The following is a 9,658-nucleotide window of genomic DNA, read 5'->3' on the forward strand; positions in this document are numbered from 1 at the left end:
ACAGCCATGTGTAGTTTATGATAATAATTTTTTTTTAAATATACACTGTATTTTTCAATCATACCACATATATCTACTCTTGTTCTTTTCCCACTAAAACTGCAACAAAGGGATGTTTAGAATATACTAATCTGGGCCGGGGATTTAGCTCAGTGGTTTTGCCGCCTACTGCACGAGCGCAAGGACCCAAGTTCAATCCCTGGTACCAAAAATAAAATAAAATTTTAAAAAAATAAAATAAAATATATTAATCCCTTAAAGTGGATTTAATTCATTTTTAAAGCTGTATGAATTTTTCTAAACAGGAACAGCCATTTGCAATATGAATTTTCATAGTGGTTAAACAAATTTTAACTTTTATCATTAGCAGTTGAGAGCACATGTTCATATAGCAATTTTAAAATATACTAATGAGTATTTGGTAAATTCCAATAAGTTTTTTCCATTAACATAATTATGTGTTGTACAATTAAGTTACAGTTACATCTCTAATTTTGGATAATATTCAGTGGTTAACAATACAGTGACAAAAGCTCAAAAAATATATACTAATCCTTAATCTTCAAGGGAACAGGATAGAAATCAACACAGATGCAGGATGAGGGAGCTAGTAGACAAGCAGTGACTATTGGAACAGAGCCAAACTCTAAACCTGCAGTGGAGAAAGCAAACACAATCCTATTCATGCTGCAGAACTGTCAGAAGGCCCAGGACCTCTGGAAATGGAAAGGAGGCATGCTCAGCTGAGGTATTTGAAAAGGTACCAGATATTTGAAGAGCAGGTAAACAGGCCCCCTTTCCAAGTCTATGCTGCTGGGCAGCTGGCCATCCTCTACCCCAGCATAACTTCAAAGATTTATTCCTAGGAAAGAAAAAAAAGAGATTCCTTGGACAGGAGATTCAGGTGTCCACTCAGTGACACGCTGAAATCAGGCAATTTGAATGATTGTAGGTGAACTGAAACCTCACAATCGCCAGCTTTGGAGGTTGAAAAACCCTGCTCCGGGAAGGGACTCACCCTGGGAGAAAAAAACCCTAGACACTGTTATTGGGGCTCCCAACTGAAGGCCCACCCGGCCATCACTCCATGTTCCTGAGTTCAAATCCCAGCTCTGTCACTTACCAACTCCAGACAATGGCTGGACCTCTCCCAGTCTCAGTTTCTAGGCTGGAGAGTGCAGGGGAAAGAACTGTGTCCAGCTCATGCAGCTGCTACAGGCACGAATGAGTCAGGGCACTGAAGACGTCGTTTGCTCCCGTGCTGGGGAGCCCAGCAGGCCGCCCCCCACCCAGCTGAAACCTGCCTCCCTCCAACCTGCTCCACACAGAGAGTGCTACCCCTCCCCCCGCCCCAGGCCACACCCCAGTCCCCTCAGCCTGAGACGGCACTGTGTTCTCTGTGTCATCTCATGTCACCAGCTGGTCCCAGCCTCTGCCAAGCTCCCACAGAACACACGGGAAACAGCCAGGTGCCCGCACAGCTGGGAGAGGGGAAATCCTTTCCTTGCAGTCACCGAGAACGTTGCAGGCTTCTGGGAAGTGTCCCGGACTCCTCTCTGACAGTGCTGCAAGGGCCCGGGCCCATGAAAGCCTGTGATGTCCCCCATCCCAGGTCCCCCCAAGCCGGCCAGGCCTCACCAAGGTGCCTCTTACCGCAGGGCACTGTGGGAGTCTGAGAACCCGCCCGCCTGCGTGTCCTTCTCAATCGTCCAGTCAAAGACCAGTCCCGCCAGGGTGCTGAAGGTGATCCCTGAAAGAGCAGATGGAGCAGGAGAAATGCAGCAGAGTCAGTTCCCAGGCCAGGGAAGGAGACAGAGAAAGCACACTCGGTTACATGCAGGAACCAGGAACCATGCCCAGCGCCATCTCAGGAAGGCGAAACCAAGGCTGTTGGGAGCAATGCTACATAATTCTAGGGATAAATCATTTGGTTAGCCTAGTTCTCTTGCCTACAGCCCAGCTACAGAATAACTCCAGTTTGGCCTCCGGTCACAACTGAGACTTCAGTGATCCAGTAATGCTGTGATTCTCCAGGACAAGAAACATCCTGGGAGAACAAACATCTGCTCAGTTCCTCATTGTTCTTGGACTGATTAACATCTTGTTTGCCGGAGATGTACTGAACTCTCTGCAAGCCTTCCGTTACACCTTGTTTATCCCAATGTGAACTGTTGAACTCTCTGCAAGTCATTTGTTACATTTGTTTCTCCCGATGTACTGAATAAAAGGTGTGGTAAGCTGGGGGCTTTGTCTTTGCTGCCCAGAGCAGCACTGATCAGACCCAAAGCTCAGCTTCTTCTCAGTCTCATTTTTCTACCTTTCCTGTAATTCGCCGTGTGCTGCCGTGGCTCGCAGGAGACCAGGACTCACTGCAGAGGTTCTGGTAACGTCCCCTTCCCCTGTCCCCTACACAAGGCTGGAGGGAAAGATGCCACTTGCTCACAGGCATGTGACCAGGACGGGCTGGGCCGGGATTTGAACCCAGGCCAGCCCGGGTGAAAGCCCCTGTTCTTCCTGCTGTACCTCCCAGCCTCTGGCTGCTCCTGACAGGCTCGGTGTAGACATAAGACCATCGCGCTCCCGCCTGTGAGTGAGCACAGGACGGGAAGTGCCCTGAGCATCTGCTTTCACACTGCTGTTCTTGTCTCTTCACCTCGACCTGGACACTCCTGGGGTCCCAGGGGCAGGGGACAGAGCCAGGCCCGGCCAGCCTGAGCTCCGAAGGCCTAGCTCATGCCTGATAGCCCTCTGAGCTATCACTCCACCTAGGCGATGCCACATGCAAACCCAACTCCCACGATGGCCTGCAAAGCCCAAACTCCGGCCGCCTGGGCCAGGGCCCACCTCAGCTCTCCAAGGGGACCACGCCTTCGATTTTTTTCACACTCTCTGTCGCCCATCCTGTTCCACCCACATGTCCTGACAGGCCAGCTCCGGAACAGACACAGCTAGGGACCTCAAAAGGCTCTTTCTGTAGTGTGAAGGGCACGCTCTTTGGAGTGGGACGAACCTAGGATCTTACCTGTGCCCAACCCCTGGACCTTGAAGGTCAGATTGAACTAGGCTTAGCAGAAGCTCTGGAAAATGGTGTTGTGTTTGCCATTACGCATCAAGGCCTGTTTAGGAAGAGTCTCTCCCCACAGTGCCTTAAGATGTTCGCAGGTCAGGCTGGAGCACAGTGTGACATGATCATCCCTGCCCTGCGCCACCACAGCAGGGCCTCTCTGGTCTGAAGACCACCTCTCCACCAGGGTGACCTCTCTCCAGACCCACCCACCCCCAGGCACCCTGCCTGTCCTGGTGCATAGGCTCAAAAGTGCTTAGGGAGCCGGGCCGGGTATTTAGCTCAGTGATTTCACCGCCTGCTGCACAACAGCAAGGACTTGAGTTTGATCCCCGGTACCAAAAAAAAAAAGTGCTTAGGGGTCGCTTATCTACAGCAGGCCTTGGGAAAGAGAGAGTCCTGACTCAGCTTCCCCAGAGCCCGTCCCAGCTGGAGTCAGTGTGTTGGTACAAGTAGCCAGCAGCAAGCTGGCCCACGTGACCGGTTGCAGGGCAGGGCTTCCAGGGGACCTCGCCCTGGATAAGCCCACACCCTGAGGGAGCCCTCCTTTGGCAGGCCCTGTGAGTGGGAAGGGGAGGCTGGTTTCTAGTTGGCAAAACTGTGAGACCACGGGAGTTTTCCCTTTAGGATGATGAAAGTATTTCTGGAGAGGGAAGCGGTGTTTGCGCAACACTGTGAATGAACTAAATGCCCCTGGACTGCGTGTGGAAACGTTTAAGTCACAGTTTGTGGACTGGCTTCACTCGAGCCCACATAAGGAGGAGACTAGAACATCTTGTTTGTCAGGAAGGAAGTTTATGGTCGTAGGAAATGAGGAGGTGACATCAAAATGAACCAGAGCCGGCCTGCACTGGTCTGATGGGGACGAATCTGTGTTTGAGATACAATGGAACATCATCAGATGAGCGACAGAAAAGTGCTGTTCCGGTCGAGCCGGAGGGTTGCGTTTCCGTGGGACGGCGCTAAATGCACAGGAAGAACCGCGGAGCCCGCGCACCCTGTGCTTCCATCTGAAAAAAACGAGAGAAACGGCAACCGATCAGCTGTTGGGGGCGATGGCGCCGGATGGGGGGAATGAAGGGGGTGGACCTGTTTCCGGGTGATAATGGGCTCACTTAGCGTAACGATCAGTCGTGTTGTGGCCACTCAGCAGAGCTGACGGGAAAAGGAATCGGCTCGTGCTTGAAAGGGGCTTCACGTTTCTCTTTACTCGGGAGATGGTGTCTCCAGACCACGTGACCGGGTGGCCACAGAGGGTCACAGAGGCCAAGCGGAGATGAGGATAAGAAATGTCGCTTGGTTCCCAAATGAGTGCAGGACAGGAAGGAGTGCAGCGTGCGGGGGTTTCAAGCCGTGCCAGGAGAAGCACCCACTTTCCTCTGGAAACTTCCGTGGACCCTGCAGCCTGCAGTCAGCCCCTCCCAGCCCATGGCGCGGATGCTGCGTCCTCTGCGGCCACCGTGTGGGAGCAAGACGGAACAGGAGCGGCGAGGACGGGCTGGGTCCCAGCTCCACGGGCGAACATGCTGCCGTTACTGTGGGACTTCTGGGCCTCTTGAGAGTTCGAATGCGTGGAGAGGGGCAGGAACCCCAGAAAGCCTCCGCTTTCTGATAAGGCGTGTTTGCGCGGGAGGGAGGCGATGAACTGGGGCAGGGCAAGAGCTGAGCCCACAGCTGCCCTGTTTCTACAGGGCTCTGCCCCCGGCTCAGACGCATGGCCAGGGTGGACAATACCCTCCCTAAAATAAGCAGCACAGACCCGCTTTGGCCTGTGGAACACTTCCAACTTTACAGGTTCTCTTACGTTATGTGGCGGGAGCTTTACAGGGGCCGGAGAACGAGGGGCCAGGCCTTGGGCTCGGCCAGGGGAGGGGCGGAGTCCTGGGGGAGCGGAGCTTCCAAGGGGCGAGAGGCCCCACTGGGATGGGCCGCGGGGCTCCTGATCGCTCCAACCGGGCTTCCAAGGCGGGAAGGGGAAGGGGAAGGGGAAGGGGCAGCCAGGAATCACGGGAGCCCCCACGCCCACCGGAGGCAGGGTCAGCAGCTGCAGGGCCCCATCCAGGGCGCCGCCCCCCTCCCTGGTCCTATGGCTTGAGAAGAATCTGATCCTGGGGAAGGCAAGCGGCCTTACCTCCCAGCTACAGCCCCACCCCTTCTTAGTTTTTGATACCAGGGTCTCTAAATTGCCCAAGCCAGCCTTGAACTTTCAAACTTCCTGCCTCAGCCTCCCAAGTAGCTGGGATTACGGGTGTGTACCACCACACCTAGTTTGGTCTAGAAAAATCTTATAAAAATTTAAATAGTATTAATCTTGGAAGTCAGTTTCCATCAATGAATTTATAGAGAAATAACATGTAAACTGTTAGGAGAAAGGAGGAACAAAGATACGAGCTTAACAGTCAGGACAGGTTTATCTAGAACAAACCTGAGAGGGAACACTGGTATGAGGACCAAGCGGAGGCTCTGTATGGGCTATTGGGCCTTTTACAGGGTTGTGAATACAGGGGGGCTGTGAACAGGACTCATGGTTGACTGCTGGCAGTAAGGCTTGGTTGTCTGGCAGAAGCAGGGCTAAAAAATGTGATGGGAATTACAGGACGAAGCTGCAGTTAACAGGCCTTATTAACCCATGATTCTGCACTTTAGCAGATGGGAAAGAATGAGGGGATAGAAGAGGCTCAAAGTGGCCTCTGGTCAGCCTAGGATGCCGGCAGTTAAGAGTCCATTCCAGCCTCAGTGGTGGGATAAGAAGAACGGATGGTATATCTCTTCTTTAACTGCTGCCTACTGATTGGGCCAGTGGTTGGGGTTTTGTCAGGGTTGAAGATCATTAGCAACTGCCTATGAAATGGCCACAATCCTGTTGGTGAGAAATCTTTGAAACAGATTGATGAAGCATGGTAATAATAAACAAGCAAGTAAAAGGAAAAGAGGCACTTAAAAAAGGAAGAATCCAAGACAGGATAGTGGACTTCCATGAATCCCATGAACTCTGTGGGCATCCCGAGACATTCACCTGAACCTCAATGTCCAACTCCCACAGAGCTGCAGTCACATTGTCCTGATTATCTGTGATAGAAATACAACATGTTGTGTGAAGCATGGCACATGTACCCCCTTGGGAAGCTGTAAGGAGATCTAAAGCTATGTGATTTTGTAAAACTACCTTTTTCATTTGGAATGCTTCATCCATTAATAATGTGAGAGCCCGACAAGTGGCATTTAATTCAGGAACTAGGTGTTGGGCTAAGGCCTCTACATCCAAGTCTATGTTAATAGCAGCTAACCCTGGAAGGGTCACAGCCAGGGGGTAAAACCACCAAGGCATGCATCTTACACGGTGCCATCAGTAGTAGACTGCATCCCAGTTTGGGTGTTGCTTTGGGACGGAGAAGAGAATATAGCCAGGAATATAAGGATGACCCTGAGTGCATCATCCTTTCCAATGGGTGGGTAGATGTGGCCAGCCGTACCAGCTGCAGACCTATACATGTCCAGATGGAACCATATCTGTGGGAGTGGTTTCATGATATTTTTCCCCATCCACCACATATGGGGGATAGTAGCATATGTGATATCGAGGTGTTCAGGTAGCTATCCCACTGTGCATTTAGGGTGGGAATGTTGTTCAACACACTGTATAATAGGGTCCTTTATGGTAACATGTTCAGATACTACCTATCCCCCAGCTTTTGGGGACAGCATGTCCTATGAGTGGTTACCCTGCTTTACCTCATCAGAGCAAACTTTTACAATCCATTCAGACCTGTGCATGTTTTGGTGAGACAAACCTGTCCAATTGTCAGCTGTTGCTGGGGAGCAAGACACCAAGGGAGACCTCTCTCTGCACTTGTGGGAATTCTACGAACAACCACCAGGGAGATAGTGTGGACCTGTGTGTAAGGGTAAGCCCACGAGGTCATATGATTTGCCATAGTTACCCCAATCAGACAGTTCCAAAGACTCAACCAGATCCTTGTCCATACCTGTGTTACTGAGTGGAGGAAAGCAGAATGAGGGTATGAAAGGAAAAAAACCTCAATTTGGGTTTGAGTAAAGTCACAAAAGAATCCTTGAAGTCAGAGATCACAGAGGATCTCTAGATGTTTGCTCTGGGAGGAGTAAAGGGGTAGTTCCTATGCCGGAATATGGAGAAATATCTTAAAAGAGGATAGAGAGGAAGGCATCAGTCACTCACCCTTTTCTATTACTGGAGGTAAGCATGAGATCTTGATTGAAGTGGGTCATATAGGGGAGAAAATGACAGGAGATTTGGCAAGTTTTAGAATGTAGAAGTGAACCCAGTGGGGGAAATCCTTTAAGTATAGCCACTCCTGGAGTTGTGAGGGTTATTTGGTGGGGTTCATCCCATTTAGGAGCAAGGGATCTAGTGATGCCCTCATGTAGACCCAGTCACCTGCCCTAAAGGAGGGCTTGAACCCGTAGGCAATGGGGCTGGTTTTGGAAGGTGAGACTCCAGCATACGACCAGAACAGATTATGGGTTGCATTTAACAGGATGAGAGTAGAGGGCTTAAAAGCGTGGGGCATTGGTTGAGTGGGAGGTGAGGTTTTAGTGTTTAACAGTAAGCAGTCTCCCATACATTAACTCTAAAGGGCTGAGCATAGTGGGATACAAGGAGGGCCAGCCTGAGGAGGGCCAGGGGTAGGAGGTGACCCAATGTTGCTCTGTTTGGGTTGTGAGTTTGGGTAAGTGTGTTTTTAAAGAGCCTATTTGCCCTTTCTAACTTTCCTAATGACTACAGCCAACAAAGGATATGGAAGGTCCAAGTTACATTGAGGGATTTTGCCAGGTGTTAGGAAATTTCTGGTCCATGTTCTGACTGCAGGGAGGCAAGGAGTCCAAACCTTGAAATGATCTTGGTTAAAAGGATGTTAGCTACAGTAGAGGCCATTTCATTGGTGGTAGGGAAGGCCTCTATCCATCCTGTAAATGTATCTACCACAACTAATAAATAATGGATCCTCCTAATGGGAGGCATATGAGTAAAGTCTGGTGTTTGTTTTTGTTTTGTTTGTTTTTTTGGTACTGGGGATCTAACTCAGGTCCTTGCGCTTGCGAAGCAGGCAGCAGAACCACTGAGCTAAGTCCCCGGCCCCAGTAAAGTCTGTTTGACAATCTTCAGCAGGCAGATGGCCCCCAGCCCGGTGTTCAGGAAAAGGGAGGGAAATGGATGTTACTCTGGGGGAAGGTTTGTTGACAGAGCAATCTTTTGAGAGTTAGCATAAGATTTTTATTACCTGTGGGGTTACATGTATATGTATCTGTAGAAAATGGGTAAGAGGAAGAGATCCTGAATGAAAATGGAAGTGTAATTCAATACGGAGAGGGATGAGAGATCTCAGAGAGGACTAATTTTCCATGTAAAAACCACCACGGTTTATGGAAGGTGGGCCTTTGCAGTGTATGACTGGGAGAAGGGCTGCCTGCAACAGGGCATGGATCAGCTCTCCGTTTATTATGGGTATTTCTTTAGCTGTTAGAAATCCTCTTTCTTGACAGATTTGTGCATTACAGTGTAGAATGTCGTAGGCATATTTAGAATCAGCATATATTTTAGCAGCCCTATCCTTTGCTAAAGTTAGTGCCGTGGTTAGTGCAATAAGCTTGGCCTGTTTGGAAGTGACACAGCCTCAATTACTTGCCTAGGGAAAAGGCACATTCACTGTCATGATAGGATTAGCATCCTGATAAGGGGGTGTCTTAGAGGCACTGACATCAACAAACTGGTCAGGGATGCCTGGGTTGTGAGTAGAAGTTAGACGGTGAAAAGCTGTTAAGGAGAAGTCTACTAATACAGCACAGGCATGGTCCTCTGAATTCCCCTGGGTTCAGACTGGGGTGTGAGAGAGGCAGGGTTTAGAGGGGGCTGTGCTGAAAGGAGACCAGAGGTTGAATTAAGGTAGAGTGTAGGATCTGAGTTCTAGAGGGAGAAATTCAATGAAGAGCCCTATGGCTTAGTGGATCCTGTAATCCACAGGAAGATCAGACCTGGGAGGGCTGATGGAAATTTATTTTTTGAGCCTTAGAAATTAGGAGAGGGGCCAGCACCTTGAGGCAAAGTGGCCAGCTCTGATAGATGGGGTCAAGAGAAGTAGGCCACAGGAAGCAAGGAGTCTCCTACACACTGTGCTGAGAACCCCAGTGTCTTGGGCCAAGGATTTAGCTCAGTGGTTTCGCTGCCTGCTGCGCAAGTGCAAGGACCCGAGTTCAATCCCCGGTACGAGAAAAAAAAAAAGGAGAATCCCAGTGTCTGAGACCTTATAGCACAGATATAAAGATTGGAAGAGTATTTTAGGGTTGAAAAGGTGTAACGGGGCCCTTGGTTAGGCCCTCTTTCAGTTCCTGGAATGCACAAGTTAGTGAAGAATCAGGAGTGAGGGGCTCATTGAGTTCACCCTTGGAGGCATCCTAATGTGGCCTGGCTACGACAGAAAAGTGGTGGATCCAGAGTCCCAAGAAAGAGATATTCCTGTTTGGTCCTGGGGAAGGGCAGAGGCAAGATCGTAGATTTTTTGGTCCTCTGGGATTTCTCAGGTAGTGGGAGTGAGATTGAGCCCTACGTAAGTTATC

Source organism: Heterocephalus glaber, unplaced genomic scaffold (assembly GCF_053883595.1).
Source record: "Heterocephalus glaber isolate CG9 unplaced genomic scaffold, H.glaber_assembly_v1.0 deba00001614, whole genome shotgun sequence".
Taxonomy (NCBI): Eukaryota; Metazoa; Chordata; class Mammalia; order Rodentia; family Bathyergidae; genus Heterocephalus; species Heterocephalus glaber.